The sequence below is a fragment of the Salmo salar genome, chromosome ssa10, assembly GCF_905237065.1.
Source record: "Salmo salar chromosome ssa10, Ssal_v3.1, whole genome shotgun sequence".
Lineage (NCBI taxonomy): Eukaryota > Metazoa > Chordata > Actinopteri > Salmoniformes > Salmonidae > Salmo > Salmo salar.
Genome location: NC_059451.1, coordinates 25913460 through 25923940, shown reverse-complemented (window position 1 = coordinate 25923940; position 10481 = coordinate 25913460).

The window sequence follows — 10481 nt, the reverse complement described above, 5'->3', positions numbered from 1 at the left end:
CGTGTCTAAGGAGAAAGGGGTCAGCCAGTCAAATCTAATGGGTAAATATGCTATGCGACTGCATCCCCCTGCGCAGTATTGCTAATTTATCTGTCAACAATATTAATTGGGATTTTAATTTCAGTCACTTTATCAGAACAAATATGTCAAGTAATTTTAATATCCTAACATGTTGGGTCAAAGTGATCACACAGCCAACAATACGTTTAATCCAAATAATCTTGGTAAACTCATTACAACAATACAACATTTCTAAAATGTTCTGTTAAATTGTCATTTTATTGTGCACATTTGAACAGGTATTGGCAATAAAGACCACTGAGCAAACATGAGTTTGACTTTCAAAATGAAGGCCCTGTTTGGCTGAACTGTTCTTGTCTTCCATATGCACTACGTAAAATTGTGTGAAATTAGATGGTCATGATACATCGATACATTGTGGACAATTGTCCTTCATAGAACTCACAGGTAGCATCATTTCCCCTCCAGCTAAAAGGACCACTGTCAGTCAGCCGGTGGATATGATGTTGGTGTGCATTTTTACAAGCAAAAATTGTTTTCTGGCATTTCATGGGTGATAAATTATGTTAATCCTTAAGGGGCACTGGGGTGGAAATGAATGAAGTGAGAGAGAAGGCGAGATTAGCATATCCTAAATCCATTTACAGACTGGCAGTGTTTGGAGCAGGGCTCCAGTTTCACCCGTTATTATTCCATCATCGATGCTTCATTTCATCCCCACAACCACCCTCCAACCCAACCCCCAACCTCCATCCCCCCAAAACCCGTTCCCAGCCTCCACTTAAACCAGCACGCTTATTTGCTCAATATTTGTTGGATTAGTGTGAGACCTGAGGTTAGAGATTATTTGAGAATGTGACAGGAGTTCTAAAAGTATGGACATGAACTGTGCAAAACAACAGGACACAACAAAGGACTGGATCAGAAAAACACAAATGGACAACACTTGACTTGACACAACCTGACATAAAGCCTACATAATGTTATTATCAATGTAACATAAGACCAGTCATAACAGTTCATTACAGACCTAATGACAACCATACTCGTGCTAAGTGTCAACCAAATTATCATGCATGGGTTGCAAAGATACCGGTAATCTACCAAAGTTACCGGAATCTTCTATATGTTTGGTAATTAGCAGGTAATCTATGGCAATCTATGGTAATTTAGGTAATTTATACTTTAATAGCTTTAAAAAAATGTATTCATATATAGTATTCATTTTTATATCTGTGTCCATATTGTCTTTGAGTTTCAAGTAGATAGACCACATGGTTAAAGAGAAAATACAATAATGAATGAAAAAAGCATCTAATCAACAATGGAATTATTTTCAATTCTCTTCCAACTATTGTCTTTTTTCACAACTGCCACCAGTTTGGCCCCAAAACATTTACAACAAAGACCTATTGACATAGTACAATAAATGAAAGCGTGTAAAACAAATATTTATATATAAAGGATAATTCATGCTGAAACCCTCATATTAAACACCAATGTTATTCACTATGTTGAGGTTTAAATTTAGGATAATATTTTACAACTTTGTCATTCTATTTTGTATCTTAAAATCATCTTGTTTGGTTTTTTAAATATATTTTACATGTGATACCTGAAGTACCCAAAAAGGCCACAAGATGTCATCTGATAAAATTTCATATATTCCTTGAAAGATTCCAAAATTCAGGTATTTTACTGGTAAACTTAGAAAGTTTCCAGTATATCCTCCCTTTGCAACCCTACATGCATGTAACAGTTCAACCAAGACACAATATCCATGTTCATCAACTTCATAAAGTGATTCCCTATTATGGCAAATATTGTGATATACTGTATGTAAGCTATCCTCTTCTAAAAATTGCACAAAAATGTTTCCATATTCAAGCCTGGGCCTTTGATGCTGCACAACTGAGTGAAAGACAAAAACCTCTTTATGTTGGAAACACATTAGAACACTACCCAGGATGAAATAGGGGCTTCAGCACCAGCAACCTCAGAGCCTGACAGAGATCAGGATGGGAGAGAAAGGAGAGAGGCACCTCTAAAAGCAAGGTGTTTCATAGGCTGGATGCCCTTATTTAGAGGCTTGTGTGAATCCATAGTCAAAAGTAATCAGCCGCGTCCCCAGACTGCTCCTCTCTTTTCCGAGGCACACAGCCAGCGAAAACATATTTCCATTTTAACGCCTTCTGATGATCAAAGCATCAGCTTAATATAATCAGCTCAAACCCATTTACTGGCGAGCCCCACCGCTGCGTCTGGGGAGCGCTTCCCTTCCCAGCCCTATCTATTCTAAAACAGGTGCTATAATAGTAAATTAATTAGGCTGAGGAGATGCACCTTGTACTCGGCTGCCGCCAGCCCCTTGTGGGTCACAGCCTCCAGGAAAATGCCATCTGGGCTGCGTTTCCCCAGGGAGGCCCGAGGGGAGGGGGGATGTTGGGGGGCACACTGCCACTGACTGGACCTGCGCTTGACTGTGGAGGTTTTTACATGACAATTAACCCTATTAGCCTTTCGCTTACTGTGTATTTGCTTCTGTATTATTTTATCCTTGAGGGGGGTGTTGGTGGTGGTGGTGGTGAAGGGGGAGGGGGGTGTTATAGCACCTCAACATGTCGGCTTCCGCAAATGTTTACAGATTGTGGCAGCTGCTACGCATGAGAATGCCAGAGGGGCAGCGACCTTGGCTGTACGATTGACATCTTGCAAAGTAACTGCAACCTCTCATACAGCTAATTTATTCCCACAGAGGGTTCAGTCTGCTACAGTGGGAGAAGATCACCATTGTCCAGAGGGGAAGATATTACAGTGCCACAAAAGAGAGTCGGGAGGTCGAAGAGCCTTATTTACCAACCAACCTGCGCCTGTGCTCAGGCTGCCCATCACATATCCCACTAGCCGATAAACCTCAAGGTTATTTAGGCAGATGAAAACAAGAGTCAAGGGTGCTCCATGGCACATTCGCATGAGGACAGCTTTTAATTGCCTAAAAGATCTCTTCGGCTCCAGAGACGGATGTGGATGTGGCAACCGTCTGATCTTAAAGCACCCACGCAGCTCTGCTCCGCTGAGGCTGGCTAAGCTAATAGCATGTAGCACTGGAAAATGTGAGGAAGGGTTTGACTCCTGAGCCTGAAATCTGAGCGTCAGGTTGTTTTCAAGTCCCTATCTCCCCATGAAATAGGGAAAAAATGAGAAAACCCTGCTTAATGAGGTAAAAAGCCGTTAAAATTTATGCTTACAGGATTGCCCGGTGACTTTTGATGTAATTACTTGGGGAGCCAAGGGCCCCCGAGGAAACGGAGGCAAGGTGCTGACGGTAAAGATGAGACTGTGAGAGGAGGGGAAGATTAATTAAAATGCAAAACAAGTTGAAATAACTTAAAAATAAAGAAAAACCCCACCAAGTGGTGAAGACAGAGATGTGAGATCACAGTCTCATTACTTTAAAACACAATGGAGCACTGAAAGCTAAAGCGATTAGCTGTGCATTTTGTTTTCCTCTTCCCTCCGCCCCCTCCTCCTCTCTAAGGATGGGAGTCCCCATCGTTTGCCACACAGATTTTGTGATTAATCAAACGTGTGGGGGAAAGGGAGCTGGAGAGTGAGCTGGAGAAGGAGTAGGGCCAACAGAGGGCCCCAGCCAGAGCAGTGCGCCTGAGGGGCTCTGGGAACCCCTCGTCTCCGGGCCTCGGGTCCTGGGATCAGCTTCCACAAATATTGGGATTTGATGGGAAGCTGGGCGGTAAGCCCCGAGCAGATGGTCCATGATGTTCAGTTAAGACAGCAATTGATTTGAGGAAACAGATATCCCCCCCTCCTCGTTAAGTTGAAAGTACCTCTGGGACGGCAGTCAAGTGCTTTTCTAACCTCTGCCGTCAAAACCAGAGAGCGGCAAACAGACAAGCAGCAACTCGCCAACTCTCCAGCAGGGAGAGCAGGGAGAGGGGCTGCTCAACCCCCTGATCCCCTTAATAATGGGGGCCTGGCAGAGGGTGGAAATTACCCCTCTCCAAGAGGAGCCAGACAGATTCAGCCAAACGGGGTTAATCTGGAGAAGAGTGTAGTTGCTTGACCTTATCTTAACCTGGTTCATGGAAGTTCCAACTTGAACTTGAAAGAGTTACATGGCTACTGCGATGAGGGGAATCGGGGGGATCAATTGAATTCAAATCAACAAAAGTGTCTCTCCAGTCATGGTTACAGATAAACCCATAATGTAGGCGATCAGATAAGAGCACAGATGAGAATCACCAGAGATGTTCTCTTGCATGTAGCATATGTTAAGGGCTCAGCTCAGTTCAGAGTTTTGAAATAGAATATGCAACAGAGGCATTTGAAGTATAATACAGTAATACATGGTGCTATATAGATAAATGAAATGACTGAAATTAAATAAACTGAATCAACCACTACCAAGAACAAGTAAAATGATAACGACTGTATAATCAACAGAACTATCCTTATTATCTGTGCAATACAACTCCAACTTTGACTTAGAATAAGAGGCACTTTTTTGTCCTAAAATATAAACACCAACGTTTTAAAGTGGATATAGCAAAATTATAATTATGGTGATATTTGCAAATATTATTCCTCACTGTGTTTCTGGGCACACATACTGCAGCTTGTCAAGATCAATTAATCACAATCACTATCTGAAAGAATTATATTAATAAAAAAACAAACAAACAATCATTTAAGAATAAGAATAAAAAACATCTTTACAGTGTACAGGTGAACTGGAAAGCTACAGTGAAAGGTAACAATAAGAGGCAGAGCTGGTCAGAAACCATGTGCTGAGAGCCGGCTGCAGGGCGGCTGTACACTGAGGCCTCTCCGCTCATTGTTCACAGGATCTGCTGCTCTCTCACTGTCTATGGCACACCTCTGGAAAAGCCGCCGGCACATCCGGCTGGAGAACCCTGAAGCACTGGAATGGGGTAAGAAATTATGCATTTTTCTCTACACTGTTAGATTTGGATTTAGTACTTTTGCTTGAGTGTACGACTTGACTGGGAGTGGAAATAAAATGTAGAGAAATCAAAAATTCAACATTCAACTGGAGGATACATATTTTTCTAACTGGATTGTTATTTGAGACAGTCACTCCACCTTGACAATAAGCAAGAAATTAAAAAGAAAATAAGTTTACAATGTGTTTTAATACCTTTAACAAAAACAATGTTATTACATTTTCGGGTCTTTTTAAGCTTTCAAGGTAAATCTATTTATAGAAGCACTGCAATATGCATAACAAAGTATTCTAATTAAAATAGTGAAGGGTAATATACTAAAATCTATAAAACTAGTATTATCTATAAACACGTATATTAATTTATGCATGGTAAGTAACCCATACATGGAGCAGTGTGCCTTGGTGGCACTGCTGACTGACAGCCCTGCTACAATGATTCTGAGGCTCTCCTAAATTTGCAGTCTTGATTTAAAATATATATTTGTGTTAATAATCAGAGAGATGATCTTTCGAGAGGTGCATGGATATTAAAAGCTGCCGTTTTAAGAAGGAGCAGGTTGGTCTATAATCAATGATCTTTCTGGAGCCACACATTATTAATTGCCTAAAATGATAGGCTTCCATCAATACATCCTTATATTAAAACATCTTTTGGTGCCACTTTCTTCTCTTCTTCTATTCAATCAAATCATCTCAACAGCTGCCCTCCTTCGGGAGTTATTGTGGTAAGTCTTTTGTGTTTCAATGTTACAAATTAGACTTCAAGCTTAATTTTGAAGAAAGCTCAAAAACTTGAGGCACAGAGAGTCCCCATTGTTCTACAGTAGATCTGAAGATTATCACTGAGCAAAGTTACACATTTCAAAAGCACGGAATATAATATTTTCTTGTAGATATAAAATAATATTGTAGATACTACAATATCAGTATTTATAGTCTCTTTAAAAAAAGATGAAAAAATGTTATATAATTCAACATATATACATATTAAGGGTCTCCTACAATTATATTGACAGTACATCATAGAGATTAGTATATATGCCTACAGTATACAATAAGTATAACTATCTTTCATAGTGTTACAATTATATACATTTTTAACTTAATCATTCAAGTCAACCCTGTATTTGTCTACAAAAACATTATGCCAATTCAACCTAGACAACTCTTAATATAAAGGAAAATACAGGAGATACACAACTGTGGGGAGTTTAGTCCTTTATCGGGAAACAGAGTAAAAGGACTAGAAGGGCCGGTTTGTTATACAGACAAGAGATGGAAATTGCCACTGGAGAAAATGAGGGTTATTCAGTGTTCCAATAAGCACCTATTTTCTCCTGGTCCTATAGCGGCCTTCTCACACGTCCTAAATCATCATTTAATTACAGTGTGAGGGGTGACTGTCAAAGGGTGCCTGTAGGAAGGAGCATGCTACTGCCCAGTACAAAGCCAGACATTACAAAGGTTTGAAAAGGTCCAAAGTCAGTATGTAAGATGAACCCCTCTTTAATTGTAGAAAATAAAGTGTGATATTATTCAGATAACTTAATATTGATATATTTCTAGGTCATCAATATTATCCCTTACATTAAATGTCTTGTTCAATAAATCAAATGACAGAGAGATATGATTAAGTATGATCAATCAAATAATGGGATACAATGAGACTTAGCGCCATAGAACAATTTACGGCACGTTTTCCCAGTCATGATATATTTTGTCTCACGATGTCCAGTTCTTTGAAGACAACTGAGTGATGCTAGTGCATAAGGAAAAGTTTTCTCTTCAAATGAAATATTTCTAGAGGATATAATTAGATAGTGCCTCTTCTTAGAACATTTTGCACACAATTAAATATTTTTTGTTGTTAGAAAGATCATATCAAAAGATATGACTTGGTACATTAAGGTGTTTGCCTACATGAATACAAATATTGCTTACTCTTTTGCTTAGGATATATATTTTTTGTCAATACTGAAGAAAAAAAAAATTATCCATTAAAAGAATGTCAAAAACAAATGAGACATATTCTGCACTATCTTGACGTGAACTGTTCTGTATTGCAGATTGGGGGGACTAGTGATGAAGACTACAGGATGCCTATCCACCGTGGCCTAGTGTTTTGATGCCATCTATTGGAATAATTGACCAATTTATCAAGGGGAGTATACAGAGTGACTACCAACTGAAATGCTTTCTATCCTCATAATAGAAGTGGTCAATTATAAATATATCAGTTACAATTACTAAATTCTACCCAACAAACATTGAGTAAACATTCAGCTAATTTTGATATCAGAATGATTATATCTCAACTACTTCTACCAAGTCAAATTTCAAATGATGAAATGGTGATATGATCGTGAACTAGAGATATCTTGATTTTGCATGATGCCAGGTGTTTTTATAAAGTAAAACAATAGTTTGGATCAATACAAAGCATATCTCTTTTCTCCCAAACATTGGAAATCACGGAGAACGAAAATGAAATACAAAGTGGATGGTTTCCTGTATTAAACAAAGGTTGAACTTTTTATAAATGTAAACATGATATGAATAATGTAATAACAATAAAGATACTGTAAATTTGAACGATATCACAAGATACTTCAATTCTTTATGCACATATATGTCGCTCCAACAAATTGGGTCAACTCTTGGGTTCACCAGTATACGGTCTATAGTTTACCCACCACTGTTGAACAGCACATAATACTTAATGTATCATTGTTTTAGAAATCTTATCTCCCTCTACTCTAATCTTACTGCAGGGGGCACTGCATCCAAACAAATACACAGCACTCAACTCATCCCACTCACTTCAATTACTCCTGATTAAACACATCTGTTCCCTGGGAAAGCCCTTCTATCAGTCCAAACAGGAACCATGGGACAAACTCATTGGAATGCCTTCGAAAACCAATGTAAGAGTTAAGTCAAGATCAAGGCGAAGAAGAACTTGCTCAGATTTATGGAAATATCTGACATGCCATTTGTGGATGATCGCAGCACATATGGGAAGGATGAGGTTTTCTATGCAACAATTGTGTGCAAATAAACCACCCATGGACATCAGTAGAATTGTTACTGCCGGGTGGAATGTTGCACTCACATTTAATAGCAGTGGTTCTGATGACCCTCTTGGTCTGGAGAAGGCCATGAGCAAGGAAGGCTTCACTACGTTCTCCCTGTCCCTGTACACACACTCTTTCCATCATCACACCTTCTCAATGGCCTAACAGGGGCCACACAGGGCAAAGGGTTCATTTGATAATTGACTAAATCCTAGGACTAATTCCAGGGAATCTCTCTTCTGCCACTGGGATCGATCTGACCTCAAATCGTGGGGAGGATCTGGCCTCCATCAGAAGGACATTTTCCATCCATCACATGCTGATAGAGGCTTGACATTAATTGGACTAAAAAGCAGCCGAGCTCTGGGGGAGGCTGCTACTGTGCTGCTACACAGCCATGTGTGAAGTGGGCCACTCTGAAGTGGCCTTGAGAGGGTGACAGAGAGACAGCAAATTACAGTCTACTGATTCAGCCCAAGAGGACATCATAAAACAAGTCTGTCAGTTAGCCTGTTAGTGCCTGCAACAATGAACGTGTCTACAGACTTCTAGGGCTGGAATTTAAATGGAAACCACCATAGCAATGCGTACACAGTGTCTTTGTTTACAAACTACTGCCCATGAACACATCTGATGCCTCTTCTCCAAATTTCCAAATACATGATTGGGACTTCTGGTAAGATACTCTTACTGTACCTGTGTGATTGCAGCATAACAATCTAAATCCTTCATTGTTTGTAAGAACAATGTACAAAACAAAAACATAACTGAGAAAGAAGAATCCTTTAGTTGATGTTTAATCATTTGACCAAAGTCCATTTAAAGCGGCAATCCACAGATGCTGCATCCATTTTTGGACTTATAAATGAATGATAAGTTCTCATTGATTCTTGATGAATATAAACACCTCATGAACTTAGTTTAACTGTCTTACCCCATTAGAACCCAAAATATCTGCTTGTTTTACTCCAATGTTTGTAAACAATGCAAATGTAAACAAACATAGCATAGTCTCAAGACATGGTTAAAAGTGTCATTTTGATATCATATATGGTCAGTCCTTGTGTCCACAGCTCTGTCTATGAATTTGAGTGGTTACATTTCTCCAGCCTAATTCTTCAGCTTTTTACCGAAACAGTGGTGGGGAATACATTATTGTTATTGTTTCAACTGCAGATTGCCCCTTTAAGTGGATTCTGTCATCTTTTCAGCACCCCCAAATGACAAAGTGGATTTTTTTGTATTTTCTCACTTCAGCACTTACTTTAGAAAGTACATCTTAAAGTGGTTAGAGAGAAATCATGTAACTCTTCCTAGATGTAGCCATCCACAGTCATCTAAAAAGGTCTTAACGATCAATGTAAGCAAAAAGTACGTTCACATTCCTGCAGCCGATGTGAAAGCCTGTCCACAATATTGAGACACATCCAAGTGCATTTCGACATAGCAGATATTCATCTTTTTCCCTCAAACAGATGGCTGTGCTCATTGTGCTGCTGTCACCAGCGACTAAGATTTATGACAGACAATTACAGCGTCTGCCGTTAGCAGCCTCATAATCAGCGCTATTATTTATAGATTGGAGCAATAAATTGACTGCTACTGCTGTTTATTGGATGTAAGGCCTTTTGGACAAATGCTCCCCTTGCTGTCTTCACTCAGTATGGCAGCTCTTAATGGCTTGGAACTGTGACCTCTCAGAGGGGGAAAACACGATGGGAGGATACAGTAAAAAGCAAAAGTGACCAATTATTCATGAGTGATGCCTTCCCATTTTCAGCTGTCAGTTTGTACACATTACGTCTGGATCTATTCTTCTCCTCTCTAAATAACAGGCTGATGTTCGTCAGTCACAGTATGCAAAGACCACAGAAAGCAGAGCAGTTTAAGATAACTAGCGACATCCAGCTGAATGGGGGGAAACAGTGCATTACATTCACAAAAATATGTTTGTTGTTGTCTGGGATCATAACGGCACAGCCAGCAAAGGTGCTACAATTTTAAAAAACACAGACACAAATAAAAGATAGAACAGAAAGAGCTCTGGGTTTTCAGGGGATAATAACTCCAATTTCCCCTGTGGGCCCCTATGGCACAGCGTTTACATGTGGTAGATAAGTGTCAGTCAGCACCCCTGAGTTGTTAATGGCCTCGTTTGACCACCTGCAATGATCTGCTGTGCCAGAGCAGATTGGCAGAAAGAATAAGCTAGCTCACATATCCTGCTTTCACAGGATTCAGCACCTGCCATGACACACACGCGTGCACGCCAAACGCATACACATTCTCACAGCTTCAGCACCCAAACTAGTTTTTAGAGACAAGGAAAAAGGAAACTTTGTAAGACTACTGGGGGGAGGGATCTGTTGTGTACAATGAAAAGGGCCAGAGAAGTATTGGAC